Source organism: Carassius auratus, chromosome 47, assembly GCF_003368295.1.
Source record: "Carassius auratus strain Wakin chromosome 47, ASM336829v1, whole genome shotgun sequence".
Lineage (NCBI taxonomy): Eukaryota > Metazoa > Chordata > Actinopteri > Cypriniformes > Cyprinidae > Carassius > Carassius auratus.
The window spans coordinates 5956518-5978397 of NC_039289.1; the positions used below are offsets into that span (position 1 = coordinate 5956518).

The 21880-nt window shown below is 38.9% G+C and overlaps 1 long non-coding RNA gene across 2 annotated transcripts in view; it reads left to right on the top strand.

Annotated features, from left to right (window-relative positions):
• Positions 1-21001, top strand: part of LOC113064911 (uncharacterized) — a 41357-nt gene extending 20356 nt beyond the window's left edge. The window contains exons 4-5 of one of the 2 annotated variants that reach the window (XR_003278906.1): positions 6238-7257; positions 19965-21001. This is a non-coding gene — a long non-coding RNA (uncharacterized LOC113064911). The remainder of the gene's footprint in view (positions 1-6237; positions 7258-19964) is intronic. The other variant, XR_003278907.1, reaches the window with a different exon arrangement.
• Positions 21002-21880: the final 879 nt, after the last annotated feature.

Sequence of the window (21880 nt, forward strand, 5' to 3'; positions counted from 1 at the left end):
AGCCCCACTCTTTTGATAAACAAGCGCATGCACTGGCATCGCCCCTCTCCTCTTGCCTCCCTCTCCTATTCAGAGGCTCCTGGAGAATAGCAAGACAAAGAAGAGACTCACTTAATTAGCTGAGCAAGAAGATGCATTGGGGCAATCACCCAGCACAATGAGGGAAACGTACAGCATGTTAATTCGGCGTGGGGTTGTAGCGAGCTTCCCGGGGCTCAGAATAGCCTTTTGTTTAGTGCCTGGCCGGCGTAATAGATCAGACGTGCTTCAATTAAAACAAAAGTGTTCCAAGCCTCCTTCTGAGAAGGTGTGTGGATGCATATTTCCTTTGTTTGTTTAAGGATCCCGCTGGTTTGGAGCTGTTAACCATGTTGTCAGCCGCTGAAGCTGTTTGGCAAACTAGCTTATTGTATAAATTGGTATTCTCCTCTTGCATTTGTTATATATGGCTTCTGAAGAATTTGTGTATAGTATATTAATCATATTTATGACACTTTTATGGTGTTTTTTTTCTTTTCTTTTTTTTTCAGCTCGACAGCCCAAGTCATCATTTTCTTTCATTAGATGGAAAACTGTGGCTTGGATAGTCTACAAAAATCTGGCTTTTTATGTTTCACTGAAAAAAAGTAAAGTATATAGATACAAATTTATCGATCTATATCTATATATGAATTTCATATTTCATATTTTTCAAACTTGTGTTTGTTTTTAATTTTGTTTTAAGAGTAAGGAATGTTTTTTCCTTAACATGTTTAATTATTGTCCTGATTCACATATCGCTGACTGCCAGAAAAACGTTACGTTTTATGACAAGATTTTGAGCAATTAGCGCTGCCTTTTTCTTGTGACGCAGCCTTCCGCTTACGATGTTGTGTTGCGATCTGCTGTCGCCTCGTTTCGTAAATCTATTTCTGTTGAATTGAGTGGGAGGTGTGATTGTGTTTGGGTTGGCGGGGGTTTATTCAGGTTGCTTCTGTTGCAGTGGCACCCCGAGGCGGTTACTTTTATGAAGACAGATAAGCTCACAGTGAAAATCCCTCTCTCTCCTCAGCACCACGCCACACGAATACCACCCGAGCCTTCTCTTCCTCTTTCTGGAGAGTTCTTTAACCTTGATGAGTGAGATGAAGGGGTCAGGGGGGATAGACAAGTGACTGCGCTATGTTGCAGTGTATGTATTGAAAAAAACGTACCCCTCCTCCCTGTCAGGATCAATACGGCTAACAGAGAGCTGGGCTAGTCAGGCATCGAAGGTGGTGGGTGTAGGAAAGCTCCACTGAGGGCCATAAAGAGTCTTAAGTGCGCTTGGTATAGCGTCTTTGCTTTCTCTCTGCCGTCTTTAACACATAGCGGTCACATGGTCTCGCCTGTTGATTCCAGATTTGTGAGATTTAACATGCTCTATGGTCAGAGCTTTATGTCCATGTCTTTTCATTTGGCTCTGCCCTACTTGAGAAGATCTGTTTTTGTGATCTGCTTTATTTTGTGAGGGAGCAACTCAAGGATGTATTTGTGTGTGTGTGTGTGTGTGTGTTTATTTACTGTTGTTTTTCCTTATTTTTCTAACACTGACTGACAAATGTGTTTATATAATTATGTGACATAGACGCTGCCCTATTTTCTTAATTTGGACTCAAATCCAGACCTTCTTGATGCAGATAGAGAAAATAGTCTCAAAGTTGAGTTATCAAAAAATAAAAAAACAACTGGTGAAACTTTTTGTGGTAGACAGTGGTGAAAGATGCTGTAGTTATGGCATTTATACGTGATAAACAATAATTTGATAAAAGAAGAAATATTATATATATATATATATATATATATATATATATATATATATATATATATATATATATATATATATATTGCAGATTCTACTATCATTATTATAATATTAGTAAATGTTGTAATAAAAAATATTTTTACTATAATGTGTGTGTGTTATATATATATATATTTATATATATATATATATATATAATAGTTTTGTATAATATATAGTATTTTGTATAATATATAATATTATATAATATTTATGATATTTTTTGTACAAATATTTGAAATCGTCTTATTATGATATTTTAAATACTATCACTTATTATTAATACTTTTATTACTATCGTGTATTGTAGTGGGATAATGTACAGTCAGCCCATCATCACAAAATAAACACCTTCAGAATTTTATTTCGTGGATATCTATTGTGACAATGACCGGCTAACTGTACATTATCCTTATTAGCTCTCATTATTAGCCTTCAGTAATCCCACAGTGTTTTTCCTCTCTCAGGTGGTTGAAACAGTCTCTTGCTCATGAGTTCTCCACACTTAGCTTAGGTAATTGAGTTGAGTGAGAAGTTAACCACCCGTCTCAATGGCAGGGAATCCTGGTGCCCCTCCCTCTCAGGAGGGACACATTGTCCAGCCCCTCTCCCACCGGTGTAATCCCTTCCACCAGGACAAAGGACCTACCCACAGGCCACAGAGGTACATTAACCCACCAGCCAGTGAGCTCTCTGACCTGAGTGGCAGAGCCCCGTTCATCCAGCCCGGCTAACAGCTACCGGCACTCGGCACATCAAAACAGAGAGCTGAGCTCGTGTGTGCGGTTACTTATTCATGTGGGCCTGGGACACAGTCCGTGGAGATGAAACGGCAGTGGCAAGGAGACCCACTAATGCAGAGTGGAACAGCTCCCCTGTGGTCTCAGTAAGGACTTAGAAGAGCCAGAGCCGACACTGGTTGGTGCTGTGATCTATGCCGTAGCGCTGAGGGGATATAATCTGGCCCCTACATCAAACATCTTGTCCCAATAATGCGGCCTGTTATCAGAGCGAGTGATGCCCAGAGCTTGGCTTTAGCTGACTGTGTACTGTACTGTGATCTGCAGTAGTTGAGTTGCAGCATTTGTGATGTGGAGATTATGTCAGACATAACGGCGACATGTGAATCCAGTACACTGGGAAGGCTGTGGAAGTAGGAAACTTTAGTATTGTTGATCTACAAGCGCATAATGTTAAAAGCGAGTGTATTATTTCTGTGAGAACAAACAGAATGATTGTTTTCAAACTGGTGTTCTGAACCACTCCCCTCATCTGCTAGCCACGCCCTTAAATTCACTCCATTGATTGAGCCAGTGTTGGCTAGTGGGAATGTTCAAACCAGACCCGTTGAGAAACAGTTGTGACATGCTTTGATCTCGTTCGTTCGTTCCAAACAAATCTGCTCCGTCAGTCTGTTCGAATGTGTTTAATCGGGACAGACTGCAGTCTGAAAGTGGAAGATCGTAAATGATGACAAAGTTTGAATTTTTTGGGTCAACTGTGTGAACTTTGGTTGAAGTCTATCTCTGCATATTAAGGATTTTAGGTCATTTTAAATTGTAAATTAGCATACTGCAGCAAACCGTGTTACAGTGCGAGTGAACGCATTCAAATGTAGAAAATTCTCACACTAGTTCTGATGAGAAATCACATTGTGTTTCTCTTTCAAGGGTTGGGGGGGCGTGTCCTCAGCAGGGCCGTGGCCCCGCTGCCCCCCCGTCAGTCAGAGACGGAAGAGGAGGTGAGGTTGCCATGGGAACAAATGCTCGGTGTTAACCAGAAGGGAAGCAAACAGTAGCATTTTATAAAGTAGTGTTCTTGAAAAGCAGGGCTGGTGTTGTGCCGAAGAAGCCTTGAAACTGGAGGTCTTTTGTATAGTGTGCATTATTTATTTAAGGGATAAAAACTGGTGCCATTGAGCTGTGAGCTAAATGATGCTTTTTCAGCTTTGTTTGAAGTTGTGTTGAAGCTCGGCGAGCTTGATCTCAGAACTTGCAGATATATTCTTAAACCTTTGCAGCATTGCATAGGAACGCACAAGGGCAGATTGATTGGCTTTGCTGTTGTAAAAGAGAGGCAGTGCTTTGTTATGAGTCATTGGATTCTTTTATATTGTATTCCAAAAATAAAATAAAATAAATAAATTAAAAGTGTGCTTTATATTAAAGGAATAGTTCACCCTTAAATTACATTTCTTTTATTTTTGACTCAATTTTGAAGAATATTGTTGATGCTCTTTTACATACAACTAAACCTTTCCAAAATTTACTAGCATCATAAAAGTAGTCCACATGATGAGCTATATTCCAGTCTTATATTATAGCTTTGTATAATAAAGACTAAAATTGTTATTCATTAATAATCGTTCCCTCCATTTTGGTTTTCAAGACTCATTCATGCTTGAACATAATTCAAACATGCCAGCATTACTCCAAGTTTGACATCAGTGAGTTTCAGCAAATAAGAATTAGGGCTAATTTTTCATAAAAAAAAAATTAAGATGTATCATTTTGTGTGTGTGTGTGTGTGTGTGTGTGTATATATATATATATATATATATATATATATATATGTGTATGTGTGTGTGTGTGTGTGTGTGTGTGTGTTTGTGTATAAGCCTAAAGGACACAGATACATGTCTATTCCCAATTAAATATTTAATAAACTTTGGTAAGTGCTACAAAGCTACTTTTTAGAAGACAAATGCAAATAATTTCTGCCACATATTCAGGGTTAGGTGAGAACAAATGGAATTATATGGGTGTCAAAAACATGTATTAATCAACCACTAATCTGAATATGGTGTAGGACCTCGATGTCTATGGTGAGTACCGCATGGTGTGTTTGTGATTGCAGATTATTTGATATTTTTGAGGCTATTGCACAGTTCACCCGCATCGAATCGTCTTTTTCGCTACTTCGCTCCTCCTCCTTTCCTGGAGGTGGACACAGAAGAAAGATGGGGGAAGCTGACGAGATGTGCATCTCGCGGTAGTTGGATTTCAGGGCTGTACCTGATCTCGACCATGAGGCGACTGCAGCAGTGCCCTCCCTCTTTTCCTCTCTCGTATTCTCTCACGCTCTCCCTTGTAAGCTCCCTGAATATTTTTTTTTATCCATCCCCACACAGTTTCATTGTTCCCCTGTGCTTTGTAACTGTGGCAAGCATGAAATGCACCTAAACACAGAAAGCGTCTTCCCTGCCCCAACCTCTATACCCGTCCCATCCGCCTCCTTTCCCGTCTCCCCTTCAATAATATTTATAGTGCAATCTTTTTCTCACCCCCATCTTCTTTTTAGGGATTTTTTTCTTTTTCTTATTCACAAGTCCAATGCTATGCCACGGCCCCCTCCGATTTCCCCCTTTTTTGCCCCAGCCCTCTCCCTTCGAGCTGACAGATACACTGTTCTCTCTTTCTTCGCCTTTCGCCTCCCTCCGCCCGTCCTGCCGGCACAATGTCGACGCTTTCTCCCGCGGCCGGCCGAACGCTGCCCTGAACTAACAATATCAGCAAGGCTGTCTCAATGCCAGGGAGCCCTATTGTGTCCTGCCAGAGGGGTGTTAACACCCATGTCTGGACCCAATGAATAGTATTATTGTGTCTGAGACATGCAGCTCGCCCCCTCGGTTGCACCCTGCCCCCCAACTCCGAAGATGTGCCCCATTTTTCGGCACTTAGCCCACTTTTAGCGAACGTCATTTTGAGGTGAAACCTTCAACGCTTTAGAACATGCATTAGTGTTGTAGTTTTTTCTAGTTGTAGTATTGGCCACCGGTTAAATAGTAACATTGTGGGATGGTTTAGAAGGTTTCCATGGTCAAAAAAAGTCTGTGAATATTAAGGAAAAGTAAAAAGTCATGGAAACTAATAAATATGTTGAAATTTCTAAAATATCTAAAGAGCTGATGGATATTTATTAGTCAAGTTAGCAGTTAGCCATTGTTTGCTAATGTTTTTCATGCTTTAAATACACAGTGAGTCCATAATGGAATGTCCTTTTTAACTAATTTGCATGACAATGGATGTCCAAAATAATTGAAATAAAGTGAAACGAAAACAAGAAAACATCCTCCTCATCTGTGATCTGTGTTTGCAAGTAGTGTAGTATACTTAGTGCCTGTTTACAGTCCAGGTTTTGTCTGCTGTACGGGGGAAAACATCAGCATAGGGGCTGTAAGTGCACTTGGCAGACAGTTTCTTTCAGCCTGACATACTTAACTCAAAAAATCTCCTGCCTCAGCTTTTTTTTATTCCAAGGTTACAAAGTTCACATTACTAACTGAGAACAGATGCCAAAACATTCACCTTGCACATCTCCCTGATCAAAGCTGTGGATTGACATTTGCAATGGGCAAAATGCTAAAAGTTAAGCTGAACTTGTTTTCTCTCTCTCCCTCGCTGTTGTTTTGGCAGGAGACGGAAGACGAGCGGAGAGTGGGAGTAGCGATAGTGGTGGAGGAGTGAACCCGGAGCAGGTGAACACAGCTGCGGACCGCCATGGGCTCTCTTCTATTGGTCCCGACTCTTCATCTTCGGGTCTCTGAGAGACGGCAGGGGCCAGCCAGGGAGCGCCGGAGTGGGCAGGCCAGGCAGCTTGCTTTCCCCGCCGGCTATCGGCTCCTCGGCAGTGAGGAGGGAGAGAAATCAATACTGAGGAGAGATGCTGCCAGGGGTCGCTCAACGCTACCTCCAGCCATGGAGCCACGGGAGCCCAAGTGTTCAGCTTTCTCTCTCACAGCCCGATCTCAGTCAACTTGCATCAGCTAAAGAGAGGGGCCAACAGCCTTGACGTTCTTCATGCTACACCGAGTGTGTGTGGTTCTGCCAGAGGGCCTTTTCAGGCTCGGCATCACTTGATAAAACTGTGCCTGCTGGAAAACGAGTAGAAAAAGAATGTCAAAGGTCTTTCTTTCACCCATCTTTGATTCCTTTTTCGTCATGAGTGCACATTCCCCCTGACTGTTGCAATGAGTGCTTGACGGAGATCTCTTTTACGCTAAATGAAGAGGCCTTCATGCACAAAGTGCTCTACATTTGATGGGCTTGGATGAGGGAGCAGTTTGAATCCTTTTTCCACCTTTTCCATGATGGTTTTCCATGATTTGTTTAAGGACGCCACTATTGGAGAGGCTCGGAACAGGACATGGCCTTGATTTGTAGGTGAAGGTTTTGGCACTTACCCTTCCAGGGAACTTTACAACGGCTTTCAGCTCTGACAATGGCACTTGATTGGTATTAATAACATTGCAGACAAATCGAGGACAGTGTGAGATGGAGATGTTCCAAAAAGTTGCTCCCACAAGGCTGCAGATCCATTGGGATGTGGACAACTAAAACGTGGCCTGAACTAGATGTTAACCCTTCAAAAAGTGGAGTGCTGGTGGCAGTGGATAGTTCCTGTATCCTTGGAAGCTCAACAGGAAGTTGTATTTGGTAAGGAAAGATTTCAGTAATCTATATGCTTGGGTTAAGTAATGTCAGCTTTACGTTGGGCTCTAGTTGCTGGTCGAATGTCCTGATTTGCATTATGTAAAACAAAGAAAGTGCCAGACGATTGTATAGATACCCTCCATCCTGTCACGACTCCACTTGGTAGCGCCGTCTACAAAATGGCCGCTGATGCCTGCCAGCTGTCTCCCTGCCAAGATGGTGGCACCTTAAACGCTGCCCATCTGCTTAATCAAGGGGCGATTATTTGGCTTCCAGATAATTGCATTTGAATATGCTTATTCCCCTTGTATATTATTGGTCGGGCCAGTAATTCATGCGGTCTTTGAAACACATAGGGCATATGTGGCTGTTTCCTTGATCGCTTGTATCCTTTTACAGTCTGTCTGTCTTTATGCTAAGCTGCGGTAGCGTTCTGTCATTTGAAATGGGAGAAAAATATGGCGTTAACACACAAAGCATCTGATGCCTGTGCCATCTGTGACATCTGCAACTGGGTAGTCTAGCTACGTAAATCCCTCACTCGCAGGGCCTGGTTCGAGACAACCTCCCATAATGACCTCATTAGCATGCACAGCACTCCTCACCATAGGCCCTGGTTCACTGCTGTGCCGTGGGACCCGACAATCCGCGCCCTTCACACAAACGCTCGCCGTGCAACATTGTGTTCCTCCTTGCAATACAAAACTTCACACTAGTTTTATTACAATCGTGTCAGTGGAGCTGAAGATCTGAAAAGGGCTTAGGAAGCTAGTCTGCATGCTCAGGGAGATGTCTGTGTACAGTGTCTGTTTGTTTTTAGCTACGCCAATAAAGTGGTTGTTTGGTTGAGTCGGATTTTATTCATTTTAAGTTTTCTTTCAATTGACTTTAAGTTGAATAGGTTGCATTAACAAAATCACAGACCTTAAAGTCCTCAATAATTAGGGGCCAGGCAACTAAGGCGCTTAGGCACCTATTGTATCCGTTGGCGTTCTTTTTCTTCTTCTTCTTCTTCCACTCGAGTCTATGGAAACACATAGAACCGCTTGGGGGAAAGTTGTGAAATTTGGCACACTGATAGAGGACATTCTCAACATTAACCACAGCAAGTTTGGAGTCTCTATCTCAAACTCTCTAGTGCCACAACTTGTCCAAAATTTCACTCGTTTATGCGAAAAACTTTTGATCCGTAAGGCACAAAATCCTTGGATCATGCGGAGTCAAATGAACACCAGAATGTGAAAATCGTACGGTTTAGTTTTTTCCTTATTTCTTAATAGTTCGAAAAACCTACTTTTTCGATTTCGTCCTAGACGGTTTGTGCGATTTTTGGCAAAATTGGCTCAGATCATCTTCAGACCACGCTAGCAAAAATGTAAATAGGTTGTAAATGTACTTACAAAAGTTTACAACCCAGAAACCTAAACCTTGTTAAATGTAAAAGGTAGCACTTTGAGCCAAGTCAAAGGTCTCTTGCTATTTTGCCATCTCGTACAAAATATTACTAGTCATCATGAGTCTTTCCATTTTAATTTTTATAGTGATAAAACATGTTAAATTCTGACTTTGACCATACAGAAGTCCGAAAAGGGTCTTGCAAATATTACGTTATGATTTTTACATGTAAGAGTGCCAAACGAATGCAGAGTAGAATAAAGTGTGAATTGTAATTTTATTTTTTGGTTGTTGTTAGGTACAACACAAAATTTATTTGCTATGTTTCTCAGCAACTTAACAGATTCGTATTGAATGTTCATATTTGAGCTATTTTACATATTTGAGCTCATCCAATCAGAATTTAGAGTGATCAGGTTTATACTGTTTTTTTTTTGTTGTTGTTGTTGTTGTTGTTTTTTTTGACTCTCTTTTGTTCAGTTTTGGTTAGGTTTTTTAAAACTAGCAATTTGGATGCTAGTGACACTAATGTGCTGTTAGCTGTCTAGAATAACAGTTTCTCACATTGGTCGTGTTGTTTGTGGTTCATAGGTGCGATATGTTATGTGGGTGGGGTGATTTGGTTTAAATTGGGAGGAGAGGGCAGTTAAATTTTGGGGTGGATGAGGGTGGTGGCTTATGCGTCTGTCTGGACAAGTTGATGTCTAAAATGCATATTAGCAGCAGAGTGGTACGTCTGGGTCAGTCAGTCTGTTCGTTTCATATTTGCATATTTACAACAGCTGGGGAGCCCATATGTTTTAGCCTGAACCAGACAAAATTAAATATAGCCTGCCACGCTAGCAAGGCTACTGCACCCCATGGCCCCCCTAAATAAACACACACACACACACACTGCAAATCTTGTGCGATTCAAGTTCTCTTTAAAACACGCAAACACAAAAAAAGAAAAACCAAAAAGCTTTTATGCTAATCGTAGCATTAGCCATGCGTGTGAGTACACTAGTGCAATTATGCATAATTCAGCACAAAGCTAGGCAGGGAGGCTGAGTACAGTAAATCCTGTTAGTGGCCTGCAAAGAAAGGGAAAGGAAAGGAGGGGATAGAGGGGCGAGTGTTACGGCCATTAGGTGCCAGAATAAAGGCCACATTTTCACCAGGACCTAGCGATATGTTAACCTCCCACCCTGCTGTACAGGTGTAGACTTGTGGAGGACAGCACAAGATTTAGGTGTCACAAGATGTTGAGTTGTTGATTTGCTTTGTCCTGTCTGTGCAGATACCGCAGTTACTTTCACATTAAAGGATTAGCCATTTAGATTTACTCACTTTAATGTCATGCCAAAAATATGACTTATTTTGGTTTGAATGACATGAGTAAAGGATGACTAAAATGAAAAACAATTATTCAAACTAAATGATTAGAGCTAAATGTATCTCATTCATTCTAATAAGATTTATTTCGTTTTATTTTAGTTGAGCCTTTCAAATAATTCATGAATTAAATGTAATGTAAATGCAATTTAATTAATTCAGTTATTAGAATTGCCTTTTTATCAACAACTACCAGGCTTCAGTTGTTGTTCTCATAACATGAAACCATATTTTATTAAATTTATTTTATTATTATATTTTATACTTTGTATTTTACTCTATTTTATTCATTTTCATTTAGAGCCTATCAATTAAATAATTAGAGCTACCTTTTTTTTTATTATCTGTTGTAACGGCTACCAGGCTTCAGTTGTTCTCACAACATGAAACCATACTCCTTCCGGCTGTGTATACATACCCACTTGTAAACCTTTTACACTTCTACCTTGAAGGCCTGTAAGTCTTAAAGCTTAATAACTGGGCTGAACTATCTCAAACGAGTGGTATTCTGGTTCCAACGCTCCATCAAAATATAAAAAACGACAACATAAAACATCCCTTCCCTGCCTGTCTGCCATAAGCCTTTCTCCAATTCCTGATTAGCCTTGAAGAAATGACCTTTTTTTTTTTTTTGCATTTCCATGAGCATATGAGAGCGTTGTGGCTCCCCTCTTTGCGGAGACGGGCTTATATGTTTAACGTCTTGATGTTAGCCGTGCTCCAGCGCCATCTCAATGTTATGAGGGGGTTTCTATGCTCTGAGTGCCCGCTGTTTTTATTTGCTTGGTTATTGATTGAATGTGGTCCACCCACAGAAGTAATAGTTGCTAAAAGCATTTATTGGCACTGCTCAGTTCTGCCATAAGGGTGATATGCAGCTTTTTTATTTATTTATTGTATTCCACCTGTGATCTGAAAAGTGGCTAGCCAGGCTAAAGGCTTCTAAGGGATTCTGGCAACACAATTATATCTGTGTATTCATTAGCATAGTAGCTCATTTCATAATATTTTAAGTAGATTTATGTTTTACCAGAAAACACTTGTGAACTCTTTGTATAACAACCTTTAGCATTTAGCATGCTAACATGCTGTGCTTATGGGAAGAAGACCTTAATAATTGATTTTGTTGTGAAAATGTAGCGTACTTGTGATCTGCATTTTAGTTGATTAAGGACATGAAACACTTCCTTTTTCTATTTTTTTAAAGCCAGCAACCTTCTAAATGACTGTAAACGTTTCCCTTTGTATAGGGCTATTACCAGCTCTTTTTAAAATATCTTAAGATTTTTCTCTCTTTTTTTTTTTTTTTAAATAAAGCTGGTTAGCATGTAGCATACTAACTTAAACTGTTTAGTTCCTAATGCATAGTATTTTAGCTGATTTGAAAAAGGAAATATATCTATTTAACATGTCCAAGTTGTACTTTTTTTTTTGTTCTAGTACTAAAAAGTTCTTTCCAAGATCAAGTACAATATATCAGCACTATCAAAAGCATAAAATTGTGCTTCACCTTGATCCCACACACACAAAAAAAAAAAACTACCGGCCCTTTAAAACACTCTACCGTCGACCACAGCTGATTACAGTCGGAGGGAAAACGGGTGTTTATCCAAGCCACTGATTATGTCATTTTTAAGCCCCCAAAACACAGCGCTGTGTGCGGAGTGTGTGTGTGTGCCGCAGAATTATGAAGCGAGGAGTGGTGTGTGTGAAGGAGAGAGTGGGAAATGGGAATGGAGTGCTGTTTTTGTATGATTAAACTGTCGGCTCGGTGGCACAGGCCACGTTGAAGAGCCGGGCCTGAGATTTGACCGTAATGAAAATGCCCCCGAACTGCACCCCCCACCATTTCAAACCGTTGCTTCAGACCAGCTCGGGGTCTGTCTGTACGCTGAGAAAAGAAAGGAGACGAGGAACAAGATAGACAGACAGGGAGGGAATGAGAATGTACCGTTCCGTAGCAAATGGTTTTGTTGGTCGCACGAGATGTAGACTGAGGAGGACAGAAAGTGTAAGGTTGGGGTGAGGGTTTGAACAAGTAACATCAAATCAGTGTTGAGTTTTTGTGTTGTACCTCATATCCTGCCATTAAAGGGATAGTTCACCCAAACTAAACTAAATTCTGCCATTATTTACTAACCCTCGTGAAGTTCTAAACCTACATGACTATTTATTCTGTGGGGCACAAAAGAAGATATTTTAGAAGAATAAGAAGAATCTAGAAGATATTTTGTGAACCATCCCGTTGATGTGCACACAAATTCGATTTGTTCTGAATCCAGTTTTTAGGACTGATTAATTTTTTTTTTTGTGTAGATGATGAAATCTGATCTATTTGTTCACGTTTTCCTCTGTTCTTGTTCATCGTGTCATCTAGTTGCAGTGTTGAACTCACAAGGAACATGAGAGAACCGAAGCAAGCTGTTTTGGACTTTCCTGTATGTCTTAACTGCTTACTCGTTCACTACATAGTGAATACCACACAGTTCAGAAGAGACTGATGGAAAATGAGTGTATTTAGACAGCTTCATATGAAATAACACATTTTATATGGGTTTATACAGAATTTAGTGTTGTGATTTAAAAGCGTTCACACTGAGACGCATTTTAATCTGATTTCACACCACATTTGGATCATATTAAAAAAATATTAGATTTCACATGGTTTTTGTTTAGACTACACAAAACAAAACCAATTTGAGTCTGACATACTAAAATAAATAAATAAATATTATATATATATATATGCTGTTTTCTGTTTAAACAAAGCTTAAGATGATGCATAAATGAGGTCAGTTCCCAGAAATCGTTCTAATTCTATGAGAATATAGAAGTCCACACTACAAATATAATGATAATGACACTGAGGAACAATGCCATTGGAATATTACATTGATTTTTAATGCTGATGAAAAAACTTTGTCAGCCAATCAGAATCCATCCTACTTTAAAGCGCTTGAACATTTAAAGTTGCAGACAACAAAGCTGCAGCGCTTTATTGTTCCTTGGGGTGGATGCTAATATAGTTTTCTGTACATTTCTTGTTCTTGGGGCTTTAACGAGGAGATAATGGTACACAGAGCACACTAAATTTTTCTCTCCCCCACAAAGACTGTCTAAATATCATCTCAGTTGAGCGTGGGAACGAGTAAAAGTGTCAAATATTCAATCATTCGCTGGCTAGACGGCCCAGCTGCTCTATTCAGCTGCAGGTGAGGAAGGACCCTAGAGGTCAAGGTCAGGGGATTTGTTGTATGGTCAGACGTCTCGCTACACCCCGAAACATATTTGACTAGCAAATAAGGGGGTGCTTAGTACTGTGGATTCTTTTCTGTGCAAACCTGGCAACTATTTTTTTTTTTAAGTCTGTTAAATTTACAAGGTCATGAGCTTGTTTTAAAGAAGTCCACGGGAATTTATTTCTAGCATCGGTCGCAAGAAGCCAACATCGGTTTCACCGCATTTGTTCCCGCCGTCCGTCTCCTGCAGTGTAAACAATGATACCCCATTAAAATGAAAGCTTTTCTTCCTCTCAACATGTTTCTCCAAAGAAACCAAGTTTTTGGAATAGCAAACGAAGACACCAGCCCACCCTCTGGAAGATTCCATTATTCATCTCCACCTATGCTTCATTAGCTCAGCTGAAAAAGCCCCCCCCCCCCCAGCATCTCAATGGACCGGTCCCCATCTTTCCCAGAGAGGCCCCTCTTCCTTGTCCTCCGCCGTTCCCCCTAATCATCTCAGCTCACACTGAAATCAAGCTTAGAAACACGCTGCTGTGAGCCTCTCTCTCTCCTTCCCCCCTTTCCGGCTCATTCTCTCACCTAGCTCACACATGCATGCACACCCACCCACCCACTGCTTAAATCCCTATCAGCATGTCAACAAAATGTCCGCCCAGCTGGGGTTGACACTCACTCGCCTCTGGGGCTTCACGTCCTCCTCGCTGACCCCCCTCCAGCCCTTGTGTTCATTTGTTCTATCTCTAGAGCTGCTCTCGGACTCAAGTATATGATGCTAGTTTTTTTTAAAGAGTAATTGGTTCTTACAGAATCCAGCGCCGGTGCGGTTTTTAATCAAAATATGGCTGATATAATGCTGATAAATATCAATATTTTCTAAAAAGTGACTCAAATTTTTTTTGTTGAAAACTTTAGTTATTGGTATTGATCTTATAATGCCCCTATTATGCAATTTTAAAGATTCCTAATATCAGTTTTTGGAGGTTTCTTCAACATGCATAGATCAAAAAACATTTTTGTTTTGTCATAATATATATTTAATTTCATTTGAATTCTCAATGATGCATAAACCTTTATTTCGAAGCAGTTTCGAAGATTCAATCTCTCTAAATCTCTTCAATCTGCTCTGATTGGTTAGATGGCCTAGTCTTTTGTGATTGGTCTACCGTATTCAGCACACGAGTGTTTGGAGGTGGAGTCAAGTTGTTCATGGGTGGACAATGTAGAATATAGGCGTGCGTTATGCAAATGTGTTACCCCGTTACGTGTATAGCTGTCTCGGAAGTAAGACTTGAATTCCTGACGACTGGTTTAGGCAGTTCAGTCAATTCTTTTTTGAGATACAGTAATTTTATATAAAGTGCTCTGTTGGCTTCACATGTTTGCAGATAGTTTACATTCACAGACAGCTGTCTGTCTATATACATGTAGTCTCGTGTAGCCATTCTGAAGGTCTGGAATCTATGGCAGCTTTCATTGGCCAAGACACGCCCATGAGGCTGTTTGACTGACATGTCAAACAACCAATCACAGTTTGTTTCGTTCATCTTCACGTTTCGAGGCATGGAAATGTTGCCACTATAACAGACCTGTGTGTAAAACTCTCGGACGTATTTTAAAGATTCTGTGCCGCGAACTATGTTTCACATACATTTGAAACTCCTGCGTTTAGTTAATCCTGGTAAGCAATAGTTGTCACAGGTGTTGTAAACACGATTGGCTTTCTGGTTTCATTAGGGGTTTGGTACCATGGTATCTTTGTTTCCAGGCTGAACGTTAAAGAACGCGATACACATCTCGCAAAAATCCTGTAGAGTTCAACCAATCCGATAACGACTTCGACTTTCCTGAAGTGTTTCACTTTTGTGTGCCATATGCATCAGACGTTCAGCCAACGGTCTGTGGGCGTGATGTCTGAGGCTGAGACTAATATATATATATATATATATATATATATATATATATATATATATATATATATATATATATATATATATGAGACTAATAATATTTGAAAATTATAATTACTTTTCTATTTGTTTGTTTTAAATAATTGCTACTTTTTTTTTTTACTAGAAGACTAGTTGTTTTTTTTTTTTTTTTACCTAAGGCAAATACGTATAACCATAATTATCTATTTATTTTATAAATTTTTTACACACATGGATGCCCTTTAATGTTTTTACATATGTTGTGTTCATTGTAAAAAATGGCATATGGACATGCTATTTTATATTTCTCATTTCTACATGAACATGTTTCCGTCAAATTAACAAATACTTTTTGCTTTTATTATTATTATTGTTATTGTTGTAGTCACAATGGTGGTCTGTTTGGTGATTTCTTTTTTAAATATTATTATTTATTATATTTTATGAAACAAAAAAGGAAAGTCAACTTTGTCCACAGAATCTTTTTGTTCATTCGTCAGTTAAATGATGAGTTTGAAATGTCAATGCCAAAACATGAACGCTCACGTTTCTTATGTGTTTGTAGTCAAACAGCTTGGTTGTGATCAAATAAATCTTCAATTCAAATTAACAGATATATTAGACAGATACAAATTAACACATTTTAATAAAGTTTTATTTATTATTTTTATTAACAACAACAGTCTTTTTATGTTTGTTTAAATATTAGACATGTACAGTATAAGTTGAGTACTGAATTGTTTTTGTTTTTTTTAAGACACATGTATGTCCTTTTATGTTATTCTGCATGTTCATGCACATTTGCAGGCATATTCATATCCTTTAAGATGACTTTTGTTGGTGTTACCTGCTGTAGTCAGGATGATTTAGTCATAGTAATTTTTACCATTATTATTATTATTAATATTATTATTATTATCGTTTACCTGACAAACAATATGTTTACTGTGATGAACATGATGCACAATTTGTGTGGTGCATTTCACTCAGTTTTACCTTTGTATAATATTCTAATACATTGGCCACCTCCTGTCCTGCTCAGCAGCTCTTTTCCCATCTGGATTGTTCTGTTATGATTACATAATTATGGGATCGCAGTAAGATCGTGACACTTTGGTGAATATGTGGCTGATTCAGTGGAGATGCTGTCTGATCTGTATGTATAGTATGATTTTTTGCTCGGTGAAGTCTCAGTGGTGCTTAGTATCTGCCAGCTTAGTATGATTTTCATGTAAATGTATTCAGATGAGGGCAAGCAGGGAGACCACAAGCTTTCCTGGATCTTGTGCACCAGAATACAGTTGTCTGTAAAAATGAGTTACATCTCAGCAGTAGATTATGAGAAGGAGAAAATGCCTGTATTGCCAGAACAGGTCACATAAACCCCCAATAAACCGCAACTGAAAGTAATTACATCCATCTAATGCGCTGTGATCCACAGTGAATAATGAGTTTTTATGTTTTGCTTACGATACGTCAACCCCGTTGTTTTGCAATTCAGACAGGCACATCGCAGGCAGCCTTAAGGAAGTATACAGGGGTCCTCATGCTGTCAGTGGAGAGGCGGGCGAGGGAGGGAGCGTGATGGTCTACCGTACAGTACTGGTTGTGTCCGAAATCTACTATTCATCACACTACAAATACATGTACAATCGGAAAATGAAACATAAGTTAAAATGACAATATAGACATGAACTTACTTGAAATTATGGTGTTCATTATGCTGTGGTAGCCATTATCTGCCAGATTTGTTTTTATTTAATCATAAATGCTACATCTTAAGCTTAAGACAGCAAGCAGAAAAAAAAATCTGCTTTTTAGGCATATCGATGCAGACATTTGTGTTGTTGAAACCACAAACATACGTCAAATTCAATGTTTATAAACCTAATTTAAATGTGGAGTGAAATCAGATTTAAATGTGTCAGTGTGAATGCTCAGATTTCATGTAAGTTTACTAATAAATGTCCATATGTTGTCCAATTATGACCAAACGAGGAGAAACACCGCATGTGATGGCTGCCACAGCACACGAAGCACAATAAACAGTTCTCTCCCCTACAAAGACAGTCTAAATATCATCTCAGGAAGCGACTGAACATGGGAACGAGTAAAAGTGTCAAATATTCACTGTCATTAACTGACTAGACGGCTCAGCTGCAGGTGAAGCAGGACCCTAGAGGTCAAGGTCAGGGGCAGGGGGGTTTGTATGGTCAGACGACTCGCTACACCCCGAAACAGATTTGACTAGCAAATAGGGGAACACACAGGATGTAAATGTGCATTTCACTGCAGACCTGGCAACCCTGGGGAATTCTTTGGTGTTTGTTATTTATACATTTTTTCTTTCTCTACCTGTGCATCTCTGCTGTCATTGTTTCTTCTTCTTTATGTTATGTTATAAGAGAATGACTGCTTTGCTGAGTACACAGAGAATAGTTTTTATAAAGCAGTGTTAAACAGGGGAACAAAGCTCTGTATGACCCCCCTTTATGGATGGAGTGGTGTCATTGGGGACTGTACACTTTTCTCCACTGGCCTGATGTCTATCTCTCATTCATCTGCTGGTCATAGTTATTTATGATGATTGATGCAAACAGTGATCTAGTAGCATGTATTTGAATGCCGGTGTTCTTCAAAAAAACACAGCTTGCGCTTGGCATCATAATATCAAGATATTAAATATAATAGATTTTATTTTTATACTTCTTGTTTTTACCCATTTAAGTTATTTTTTTTACATGCCAGGTCAAAATAGTTATTTCTTAATTTTAATAAATAATTTTTAATAAACAAAATTAATAATGAGTTTAAAATAGAAAAAAAAAACATTTAATGTTTAACATGTTAAATAAATTTCTACATTAATAAAATATGTATTTTTAATGTGATAAGTAATTTTAAAAACATTAATTTATATTAATATATATTTGTATTAATGATAGATCTTGATATGGCATGAAAAAATATACTTTATTAAAATGTTATTTAACATTTAAAATATTAGATTATTAGAAATATTAGATTACATATTTTATTTTTATGTATATTTATTGTGTTTTTAAAATACATTAAAACCTTCTTAATAATATTTATAATAATAATAATAACAGTAATAATATTTAAATTATTATTTAATCTGAATGATAGATATTTAAAATATTTATATTTTTAAACATTTAAACATTTATATAATAAATAATGACATAAGTATAATATTTAAACTGTCTAGTGGCTAGTGCATGTACTCTAACACATTAATCTGGGTGATGCAAATTCAGTCTGGTTTACAACATCTCTAGCCATCACTTCCTTTCCTCTCTCTTGACAGTATGTATCATTAGGCAAAAAAATCCCAAACTAAATGAGAAGGATTGCAGGTCATTTCAGCTGCATGATTCCGGGCTCCTCCTCTTCCCTGCAGAGTGATGCAAATAACCAGTTAGCAAGCTATGGAAACCCTTTTCATTCAGTGCACTGGATATTTGTCAGTCCGAGCATGTTTAGTGAGCATATGCTTCCTTCATTCCATACCGGGCCTCTTCTGCGCCACCTTTATTTCATACGCCGCTCCTCACGAGCCGATTCTTGACTGAGTGATGCAGAATTATTATGCCGCCAACAGCTTGCCTCAAATAATAGGACCCAGGAGCTGCAGCAGAAGTCCAGGGGGGTTAACCAGCGCTTCCCCCCGCACCCCTCACAGTCCTGGACTCAGATCTTAATGGGACGTCAGACAAGACTGTCTGAATCGAGGACCAGACACCCCCCTCCACAAAATCTCTGCCTGGGTTGTAGGCATGTGTTCCCTCTGCGTGTGTGTGTGTGTGTGTGTTGGGGGGCGGTGTCTCTGAAGGGCGATTACTGCCCCCACCCAAACGCTAGGTACATTAGACCATCTTCTGTCCTCCCAAACGGCTCCATACGCTTGCTAGCTTAGCGTCAAGCTAACTGTTTGTTTACTGTCTGAGAATTCAAATCACATTCATGACTCTCGTCCTGTTTCAGACACTGGCTGGATAATGAACCTTTCAGTTTCAGCTCAATTGTTTAAGATAAAATTGACAGACCATGGACTTTTTTTTTATTTATTTTTCTTTTGTTTCTTTTTCATTTAATTCGGTACAATAATATTACGAGTTTTATCAGAAATATGCTGCTTACATAGCATGCATGCAACAAAATACATATAGCGTTTATAACCATTTGAAATGTGTGTGTTAAAATTAAATGATGATGAACATCATATCCACCCCCCATGACTCTGTGCCATGACCAAGCAGACTAGACGTTGCGCACTGATGATTAAGCAGGGTCAGTCGTTGAGCGGTCTGCATCTCAATCCCCAGAGGTGATATTAAGCACCCTAGACTGGAACCAACCAGCACCCCACCCCCACAGCCCTGGGGTGGATCCCAGTGTCCAGACAGTCCTTCCCCTGACCCCTGTCTGGCTCTAGGCTCGGGGTCAAACATCACGGCTGATAAAGTGTGCTGCTGGTAAACACTGTGGCGTGGCGGCGGGAGAGCAGCACACGTGATGCTGAACGTCCCGGCGTCTGTGTGCTGTCAATCAATTCTCCACCCCTCCCTTCTCATGCGAGTCTCCGCTCAAGCCACACCTCTTTTAGACGCTCTACAGTGAATGGCTTGGCGATTTGCAAAAAATATAATATGCTGTAAAACGTAGGCCATAACAGGAATTTGTATGCTGTATTTTTCAAATCAAGCTGATACTAATTCTGTCCTATTTTCTTGTGTCTCCTCAGGTTTTGGACTAAATCATGATGCCAGGATCAGCTCAGACCATCACTGGAGATAGTTTTCCCTTTCTCCTTTATTTAATTACTGAATGTAACTGTTTTTAAGAAGACTGTTTGTGTTGTTTGTATCGGATCTCTCTTTTTTTCAACGTATTTCTGGACAATACAGGTAAGTACGTTGTTTGAAAAAAGAACTATTTCTTAAATGTACAGTACAAAGGACAATTAATAATAATGAGACTTACTGCCAACTTAAAAATTGATTAAACTTTATCATAGATAGATATAGATGGATAGATAGATAGATAGATAGATAGATAGATAGATAGATAGATAGATAGATAGATAGATAGATAGATAGATAGATATGTATTCAGAAATATATTTATATAGATTGTTACATATTTATATAGATATTCATATAAATGAATATTCAAATACATATTCAGATATTCATATAGATTGATCAGATAGATACTCAGATAGAAATTCAAACATATATATATATATATATATATATATATATAGAGAGAGAGAGAGAGAGAGAGAGAGAGAGAGAGACTTTTTATTGATTTGCTATTGCTTTAATCTATTCCATTAAAGTGATTCCTGCCTAACTGCCTTGTATTAAAGATAAAAAGTGCTTAATTAAATTCTGAAAAAGAAATGATCATTACCTGTGTGGTTTTTTGTAAATATATTTTCTTTATTTTTCTTGTTTATTTATTTTTTAAATCTTTTAACAGTCTTCATGAATAAGGTACATTTTGATGTAGTGTTTTCGAAGCATTAGAGGCACAAATCCCAAATTGTTTTGTTGAAACATGTTTGATGAACTATTATATAACAGAATTATCCCAAAATGAAACATTGCTCTTTTCAAACGCCTTAAAAGCCCTGTGGGGATTTTGACCTGTACCTTCCTATGATTGCATTTAAGGGCTTTAATTTGACAAACTGTTGAACTGCCATTAAAAAAAGACTGCAGTAAAAATATTTGTTATTATTATCAAATTTTAATTACCAACGATGTAATACAACCCTGTTACTGAATGACTGGTGTGATATCCAAAATTGTCAAAATAACATCATTTAATATGGTAAATATCAAAATTCTACATTTAAGTTTACAACACTATTACTCATTTTGGAATTTTTCAAAATTATTTTTATTTTATTTTATTGCATTTATTTATTTATTTTATTACTGCTAGAAATGTATCAAATAAATAAATAAACCACTCAAATCGGGGTTGTAAACCGTGCTTAGAAATCTATTTAGTAACAGGGTTGCAAACTTGCAAACCTCATACAAAATGAATAGAAAGTAAACCACCACAAGTTTACGATCAGTCACATGCCACCTTACCCAAAAAAGAGATGATTTTTGAGTTTAGTTTTGTGTCAGCTTTTGTCAAACTGAGTCAGAAAGAGTGCACTTTCTCTCAGCCATAAAGTGTTCATTAGCTGAGAAGGAATCCAGTTCACCCAAACACACAAACATCAGTCCTGCTTCCTATTGTTTTCCTTTAACTGTCAGCTCAAGCGCAGGTCTAGTGTGTGCTCCAGTGCACTTACTGAAATCTGCCCCTCGGTCACCCAGCCGTACTGACCCGGGATCAGGGCCAAGCCACCCTGGCCGTGACTCAGCCACCAGGAGGCCAGACTTTGGCCTGAAAGAAAGCGAGAAGGAGAGATTATCCTACTGTGGGCCCGTCCGGCGGAGGGTATGACGGTATTGACCAGGAGGGGCCACCCATGGAGCGTCCATTGAGCCATGAGATGGCCTGATATACATGCTTACTGAGCATAGCAGATTCCCTTACTCTCAACGGGATAAACCCACACAGAACAAGCCTCTTTCAGAGAGATTAGGGTGGCAGCTCTCGTCCCCTTGTTCACCCCCTCCCTCGCCCATCCTC